The 9,332-nt window shown below is 45.6% G+C and overlaps 1 non-coding gene across 1 annotated transcript; it reads right to left on the reverse strand.

The window, feature by feature from the left end:
- Positions 1-8,517: 8,517 nt before the first annotated feature.
- Positions 8,518-8,624, reverse strand: LOC118979916 (U6 spliceosomal RNA). Its single transcript, XR_005065011.1, has one exon. It is a non-coding gene; the product is annotated as a U6 spliceosomal RNA (small nuclear RNA).
- Positions 8,625-9,332: the final 708 nt, after the last annotated feature.

A 9,332-nucleotide genomic window follows, 5' to 3' on the forward strand; every position in this document is an offset into this window, starting at 1 on the left:
TAACCATCAGACATTACCTCGAAGCTTTTTAGGAATGCAGAACCTGAGGTCACACTCCATATTTACTGTATCAGAATCTGCCCTTCAGCCTGATCTTCAGGCCCTCCATCTGAACATTAAAGGTTGAGAAACTCAGGTATTCATACAACATCGCTGGAAAGGCTGGCAGAGTAGACCTCAAATGGAGCTTCCAGAGATCACTGTAAACCCTCAGAATCGTCAGGCCTTTGCCATCATGATCAGAAAAGAGGCCACCACCACTACTGCTACTGAACCAGAAAGCTGGTGACCATGAAAACAGTCTGCCACGATCCAGACCAGCAAAACTGATGCCTCACTTATTGCCTCTCACCACTTATTTCCATGTTCATGTCTCATGTAAGTTCACTGAACTGACAATTCCTAAATAACATTTGGAGTGCCAGCTGCAAGGGAGTCTCGAAAGTGGCTTCCCAGTTATAATGTGCTAGAAGGAAGTGGAAAGGGATGTTGTGTGAACCAGTCTGCATACCCACCTTTGGTGGTTTCGTGGAAACTCTGCAGGTCCTGATAACTGTCCCCCAATATCTATTCTCTCCTTCATCTGTGGTAATAGAAGTTTCAGCTGGGTATATGATTGCCCAGAATAGAGATGTTTACCAACCTCGCTGTAGACAGATATGTCCATGTGACTAAGTTTGGACCAATAGTATAAAAGTGGAAATGTCACATAGCAGCTCCCAGGAATCTTTGAGAGATAACAGAAGCATGACCTTTATACCCTTCTCTGTCCCTCCCTCCAACATGCTGCTTGGAGCATGAGATGCCACCACCTTGGACTACGGAGTTGAGGGCTACACTCTGGGGATGGCAGTCAGAGCTAGAAGAAGCTGAGCCCTTGAGTTCTTCATAGGTCAAAGCCACCATTCCTGCTCTGATGACCTACTAGTGTGTGCGCAAAAGACAAGTCAACCATTGTTATCTTAGATCTTTCCCAGTAGATTCTAATCCTAGCCAATAGAGATTTCAAGGGCACTGGCTCCTAACATTTTGGCAGACTGCTTGAAGAATCCGATGAATTTCCTAGAAAAACGCACATTCGTAATACATCTTGTACAACAATTTCAGAGAGTGTGTGAAGACAGTCTGAGCACTCATGATTTCCTTCTAAAGAACCCCTAGAGTTGATATTTATGAGAAGGATTCAAGTCACCAGGTAAATGGCTCAGAGAAAAGGAAAAAACTGAGAAGTGTCCCCTGGATTTGGCTCCAGACTTGATGCCATTGGCAGGAGCAGTTTCAGTGGGGTGCGGTAAGGCAGAAGCAAGTCTGTAGAGTGCCGGGAGAATGGGAATGAAGAACTCGGAGGCAGCAAGTGTTGTCACCAATCTGGAGCAGCACGGCACAGAAGACAGTGGTAGCCAGGAAACAGTGAAGGCTATGGGCTCCAGGGAGGGTTTTCCTGGCTTTCCTCTGCTTCTAGAACCAAACCAGCCAGAGTGGGAGTGATCTGGGATATCCAATACCATTCAGTATTGCAGCCCATCTGGTGGGCTTGGCCTTCCCCGGCCTGGAAATACTGATGCTGTCTCAGAAATGAGAGGAGTGGGAGCCTGGGAATAGGAAGTGTCTCAGAAGAAATGAAGGCTGGAGGACGGTTTTGGCTCAGCCAGGTTAGATACTGCTAAGTCTTTTCTCCTTCAGACACTCCAGACTAGGGTATCTCTGGGCACTGCCCTCTCCCTCCTCACCTCTGAGGTTTCTGCTTTCCCTGGGTCCCAGACCAGAAACCACTGACTGTGTCCCAAGCCTCAGCGTATCTGTGAAGCCAACATCACAACGGACTGTAGCTTGTCTTCTGGAGAGGGGGGAACGCACTATGGGTGTTGGATTTATCTTCTCATCAAAAAGCTCTTTCATGCTTTTCTGCAATCAGGCTTCTGACAGTCGTTCCTGAAATGCCTCCATGCTTCTCTCCGCCTGCACCTCCTCTACCCAGCTCTGCTACCCCGGGCTTATCCCTTCCTTGTCACCCTGAGCGCCTCCTTTTTATCATCCCCTGACCACATTAGTCACTTGCATCTTCTCTTTCTTGAACGTGGATCATCCTTTCAAGTGATAAAACCATCTTCCCAATCAAAGATTTATTGTCCAGGGAACCCTCCTCCAGCTCCCATGGTGCTGAAATTAGATTAAGGCTAGTCACAGGTAGGAAACTGGAGAAGGAAATGGCTCCGCTTTATGCCAGAGCCCCCGGAGAGCAGCTCAGTGGCGGGAGCTTATCCCAGAGGCACCGCCCTGAGGGACTGACCCTTTGTGGGAACACAAAGTACCCATTTATCTTCTGCCTTGGAGGAAGTGAGGGTCCTCACTGGGACCTGACATTTACCCATCTGCGGATTTGGGGGCCAAACTACTGTTTTAGGTTTCAGTGATCCCTTACAGATCTCAGGGCTCCAGGGAAAAGTGAGGGTCCCAGGTCAGAGTCAGAGCAGGGTTTGCTCTCACCTCTGCAGCTCCTGCCTCCCAGGACACCCTCCTGCCGCTGGATTATAGCAACCTTCAGAAAGGAGACTGGGTTTGCAAAGTGGAAATTGTCCAACAAAACTTGTAAACATCCCACTGGGACCCCTCCCACTTCCCATTCTCGGTCCCCAGTGTTTGAAAACAAGGCTTAGCAGCCATAGAAAGCCTTTAGTATAGGTAAGAGCTGAGCCCAACAGACTCAAATACTGGCGGGCCTGGTTCCCTAGGGTGGTCTCATCCTCCTCCCCTGACCGGCATTTCCTGGGTGAGGCAGAACAATTCAGCAAAAGGAGTTAAGATTCACCTAGAATTTTAGCAGGGTGCCTAGAAAATAAAGGGGTTCTGGCCTTTGAAAAACCTGGGTCCCAATCCTATTCATGTCACTGACCCACTGTGTGACTTTGGGAACATCCCTAAACTTCTCTGAGCTTCCACTTACTTTCTCAACTGTAAAATAAGGATTATAATTCCTTACATAAGGTTGTAAGAATCCAATGAAATAATGTATGCACAGCTCCTGGCTCTTATTAATTACTAACCGGCTTGGAAATAGAGTCTCTAAGTCATGTCTTATTGTCCATTTTCAGAAATTCTTTCCTCTGTGCTCTCGGCTTACCTCTCTCCTCTCTCATTATTTCTTTCCCCAGCACCTGGGAAGATTTCATAGGTTCCTGCCAGTCAAATGTCCGAGATAAGTAGTATCACCTAAGAGCTTGTTAGAGAATGCCAAGCCCCACCTGAGACCCTCTGAGTCTTAATCTGCATTAAAATCTGCATTTTAATAAAATTCCCCAGGTTTTTCTCTGTGCATATACAAGTTTGAGAAGCACTTGCACTAGGCCGCCCCTTGTTTCTTTTACTCACAACATCAGAAACCACTGGGTTCCAATAATTCACACCCACTGCGAAAGCGGACATAACTGGAGCCATTTTAAAGTTGAGCCAAGCAGCCATTCCAGAACAACCGCCTTACATGTCCTGCTCCTTGAACCTTTTGTTTGAACTGTTTGAACTGAGCCAGACCTTTGGGCTGGGCCAAACCAACATTGTCTTTCAAACAACTTTGTGAAGCTAACAGGAAAGCAGACATCCTGACAACAAAGACTAAAGATTATGGACTCTCTTTCTGAAGATAAAATCAGTAACCAGCTATGTATAGCTAAAGAGTAGCTCGGCTTGTTAGCATCAATAGGAATTTCTTTCTTCTATTCGTGTAATTATTCCCTGCCTTTTCTCATAAAAACCCCTTGTCCTTACCCTGTAATCGAGATACTATTTGGGTGTCTGCCTGAATCAATGCTTCCAGAAATGCAATTCTTTGATTCCCAAACAAACGCTTGTTGCCTCTCATTTTGGCTTTTTATTTTTAAGTGAGCACCACTTAACAGGAGGTCCCCTCCCTTGAATTGCATACTACATACCAAAAACTACTTAACAGTGATACGTATGTAACAACAAGCCACAATATTAACAAAACTAATAAGACCACAATCTAATACATGTCTGGTATTTACAACACCCTTTTATACACAGTTTCATCTGGTTCTAGAATGCAGTCATACACTGCATAATGACATTTCAGTCAACAGTGGATCACATATCGAAGGTGGTCCCATAAGATTATAGTGGAACTGAAGAAGGCCTGTGGCCTGATGACTCTGCAGCCACCATCACATCAGAAGCAATGCATTGCTCACATATTTGTGGTGGTGCTGGGGTGAATAAACCTACTTCACTGACAGTCATATAAAAGCATAGCACCTACAATTATGTACAGTAGACAATACTTGATCATGATAATGCATGACTGCTACTCATTTATGTATTTTCTATTACATATTGTTACACAGATAGTATACTTTATATCTGTATTAAAAAAAGATTGCTGTAAAACTATGCCATGTTAAGCAGACAGCTGCCTCGTGCTTGTCATGTTCACTGTGTCTTTTGATTGCATCTGAAAGGTTTTCTTAGGCACCGCCTAGGAAGAAATGCCAATCAGCCACAAAGTTAGGCAGTGTAGAGCTTTATTGGGGTTTGCGCACCCAGGCGAGGTTCCCCGCAAAGTGCGGGCTGAAGAAGTCACTGCCCAAGCAGGGAATGTGGCAGGGTTTTATTTTTGTTGGCTCTCTGTGGGAGCTGGGGATTGGTCCCCTCTGAACAAAGTGGCAATATAGCATTGGTGGTTTTCTTTGGGCTCAGGTTGCTATGCAGATATCCGTTTTGGCAAAGCCCGTCGCTCCGGCTCCCTGGTTTGACGTCAGCCATCTTTTCTGGGTTGTAGTTCAGCTGCCATTTTGTCCTACCCCGACCATCCTGACAGCATCATTTTCTTCTGTGCTTGATTTAATCCCATGTTGTACAGTAACAGATTGGGTAGGCTTGGAGCCTAGGAGCAATAGGCTAGGTGTATAGTAGGCTACACCATCTGAGTTTGTATAAGTGCACTTTCTGATGTTCTCACAATGATAAAAATGGCTAATAATACATTGCTCATAACACATGTTGCCTCACCGTCTTTGAAATTTTCATGCTTATGTGAATTCCTTGTGCACATATATTGCAATGTGATCTTATCTTGTTAATCTGTCTCTGTTAATTTGACTATTAGCCCAGCCAGAAGAACTTAGAAGGTGAGAAGAAAAGTGTTATTATTTTTAGCCCCCACAGCAGCTTTCTCAAAACCCCACCTGCTCACTCCCACTGCCTTCTCATTAGCCATTCCCTTCTGCAAGGAAGGCAAGGAATGTGATTTTATTAGCCAGGCACATTGCTTCCTCCCCCCACCCCCAGGAGTAAAGAAGGTAGGGAATAGAGGGCTATTAGGATGGCCAATAGGATGAAAGCTAGCATTCTCTGCCGACAGGGGCCTGAATGAAAGGGAAGAATCCACTACAGCCACCTTCAGAGTAGCAGTAGGGAGCAGTATTCCTCCCTGCATTGAGGAATACAGCCAGGGATGGAAGCAGAAATTAAAAACCCCAAACTTCCTTACCTCCTTCACTCCGTCTCCTGCCAGGGCTCTCATTAGCCAAACACAATAGAAAACCAGAGGGCAGGGGTATGGTTGGTGGGCCATGCTCCGAGGGCCAAATCAGGGTGGAGAAGGGAGGCTGGATCTTGAGGGGCAAAAAAAAAAAAAAAAGAGGATGGGGGAGAGAGCAGCACACCATGTCAATCAATCAAGGGAAGATTAGACTGTTGTTTTATTTGGAACTTAAGCAGGAGAGCTCACCACTGCAAAAATCATAACTGAATGGCAATAGTATTGGTGGTATTTGAGCCAATTATACAATACATCTGTATCAGTCTGTATTCGTAGTTGCATATTTGCAGACAATCTATGGCACAAGCATATAATTGCTTCATCTTGTCTTCTAGTGGGAGTCTGTCCATGCATTTACATATTGAAATTTATATACTATATAAGCATGTATTTATTATATATAATACATAAGTCTGTATATATGTGTATATTATATACATATACTATATACAAAAGTCTGTCCAGAAAGTATCCAGCCATGTGGTGAAAAACAGAGATGTTTATTGAAGAAGATACAAGAAACATTGTACATAGGACAACAAAACCTCAGTCTCCTTCAAAGTAGGCATCTTGGTACCTCATGCAGTTCTCCTAGCATCTCTTCCACTGATCAAAACAGTCTGCAAAATCTTTTTTTTATTTTAAATATATTTTATTGATTATACCATTACAGTTGTTCTATTCCCCCCCTTCATTCCCCTCCACCCGCACACCCCCTCCCCCACCATTCTCCCCCCCTTAGTTTATAACCACGTGTCTCAAGTTCTTTAGATTCTATATTTCCCCCACTATTCTCGCCCTCCCCCTATCTATTTTCTACCTACCATCTATGCTATTTTCTGTGCCTTCTCCCCCCTTCTCCTCCTCCCACCCCCATTTCTAACCCTCCATGTGTTCTTCATTTCTATGGTTCCACTCCTGATCTAGCTGTCCTCTTGGTTTGCTTTTGTTTTAGGTGTGGTTGTTAATACCTGTGTGTTTGCTGTCCTTTCACTGTTAATATTATTCATCATCTTTTCCTTATATAAGTCCCTTTAGCATTTCATATAATAAGGGCTTGGTGATGATGAACTCCTTGAACTTGACCTTATCTGAGAAGCACTTTATCTGTCCTTCCATTCTAAATGAAAGTTTTGCTGGATAAAGCACTCTTGGCTGTAGGTCTTTGGATTTCATGACTTGGAATACTTCTTTCCAGCCCCTTCTTGCCTGTAAGGTCTCTTTTGAGAAATCAGCTGACAGTCTGATGGGTACTCCTTTGTAGGTGACTGTCCCCTTATCTCTTGCTGCTTCTAGGATTCTCTCCTTCATTTTCATCTTGGCTAATGTAATTATGATGTGCCTTGGTGTGTTCCTTCTTGGGTCCAACTTCTATGGGACTCTCTGAGCTTCCTGGATTTCCTGGAAGTCTATTTCCTTTGCCAGACTAGGGAAGTTCTCCTTTATTATTTGTTCAAATAAGTTTTCCACTCGTGGCTGTTTCTTTCCCCCTTCTGGTACCCCTATAATCCGGATGTTGGAACATTTAAAGATGTCCTGGAGGTTCCTAAGCCTCTCCTCATTGTTTTGAATTCTCATTTCTTCATTCCTTTCTGGTGGGATGTTTTGTTCTTCCTTCTGGTCCATTCCATTGATTTGAGTCCCAGTTTCCTTTCCATCACTATTGGTTTCCTGGACATCTCCCTTCATTTCAATTAGTTTGGCCTTCATATATTCCTCTAATTTGTGACTGTACTCTACCAATTCTGTGAGCATCCTGATAAATAGTGTCTTAAATTGAGCTTCTGAGAGGCTGGCAGTTTCCCGGTCGCTTAGGGTTATTGGCTCTGGGACTTTGAGTTCCTCTTGCACCATCTTTTGGACTGGTCGTGCCTGTTAAGTAGCAGGATCAGAGCCCTAGGTTTTCACCAGAGCAGGGCAACTCAGTCGCTGGGTTGTGACGTTGTATGTGGGAGCGGGGTCAAAGAGGGACAATGGCTTCCGTCTGCCACCCGCTGCCTCGACCCCCACTGTCACCGCAGCCACCACTGTCACCGGGCCCACGTGTTTCGTTCCACTGCACTCGAGTGTGCCACCGCTGTCGGCCCTCCACCACTGGGTTCGTCCCCTGGGGCCTGCATGGTCCGTCTCACTGTGCGCGAATGTGCGACCTTGGTCAGTCTACCCCGCACCCCGACTGGCTTTGGGCTGCCCGCACACCTACCGCCTAGGTCGGGGGATCTGTCCTGCCCGACCCAGCTCCGTTGCTGGTTCCACCTCTCTTACCGTCCCCGTTGAACGGTTCGTACTTGTCGGACTTCTGTATAATTCCGTGTTTTGGTCTTTGGGTGTGTTCTAGTTCTCCAAAACTTTTGTTGTAGTCAAACTTGGTTGTGGGAGAAGGCACAGTGTTTCCACCTATGCCTCCATCTTGGCGGAAATCCTGCAAAATCTTTTGTTAGAATCTCCATCAGCTGCTCTGTCGTATTTTCCTGAATCTCATTGAAGGCCTAAAATCTCTTCCCTTTCAAAGGTGATTTTAGTTTTGGGAAAAGCCAGAAGTTACAGAGCACCAAATCTGGGCTGTAGCTAGGGGGCTGAGTCACCTGGGTGATTTGATGTTTTGCCAAAAAACTCTGAACTAGATGTGATGCATGTGTGGGTGTGCTGTCAATATGAGGCTGCCAATCACCAGTCGCCCATTGAATCATCCTAATAATTTCCAGAGAGGAATGTTCAAGCTTAATGCAAAAATATGCTGCAGATTCGATTCTCTACTCAGTCATTTTGAATGCAACTACCACACAGTACACATGCTCACTCAATGGCATCTACCACCCCCACTGATTAGTGAAGTCATCATTGTTCACACATGTGCATTCCAGGCCACTCTCTCTGGCTGCCAGATTACATCCATGTTGTCCAAACCATTCTCATTATATTAATGATGACTGGACTTTTTCAGGACAGAATATGTATTTATACATTTAAATGTAGAATGATTTATGAATTTACATGTTGTCCCTGTGCAGGGGCCATGCTAGTCTTCTCTGTATCCTTCCAATTTTACTATACGTGCTGCCCAAGAGGGCACAAAATATATTTTTGTATTATAAATTTATTCTATTTGCCCCTTTACATTATAGCATTTTATGGTCTAATATTACGGAACTGTGATATAGTTTGGTTGTACGACCTACTAAAGCTAAAGGTGGTGTGGAAAAGTATAAGGGGCCCTGAGTTACACAAATTTCAGAACTATAAAGTGACTCCTAATGCCAGTACACTAAGTGCTCAGTAAACGGCACCTATTGTTATTAAGGCTGCTATCACCCTTTATCACCTCTAGGCACAATGTAGTTGAAGACTCTGGAAACTGTGAGTCAACGGTGCCCTGGGACACAGGGTAGCCTAGGGCCCCTTACCCTCGGGGAGGTGGTGCGGAGTGCCCCGAGTTAGGCTTCTGAGAAACCACAGCTCTGACTGTCTCCGGAACGCGATGTCCCCGGGGGAAGAGACTTTCTCTTGAGCCCTTGAAGCCACCCCCCACCCAGGCCCCAGAACCCCGCAGCTAGCTAGGTACACTTGCGTGGATTCCAGAGAGCACACCAACAGCCAGGGACTCGCCCCAAAGCCGGGAGGGCTGGGCCAGACCTGGCTCGAGGCTGCAAGGCAGAAACGCCCCGTGGAGCTAACTAACGTCAGCGGGTGGCCGGAAGGGAGGGGTGGGGTCGATCTAAAAGCCTTTGCGGTTCTCTCAGGGGAAGGGAGGAGATGAGATGAGGGAGGGGAAAGAGGGAGG

This window comes from Sturnira hondurensis, unplaced genomic scaffold (genome assembly GCF_014824575.4).
Source record: "Sturnira hondurensis isolate 20B ecotype Veracruz unplaced genomic scaffold, ASM1482457v3 Scaffold0022566, whole genome shotgun sequence".
In the NCBI taxonomy this organism is placed as follows: Eukaryota; Metazoa; Chordata; class Mammalia; order Chiroptera; family Phyllostomidae; genus Sturnira; species Sturnira hondurensis.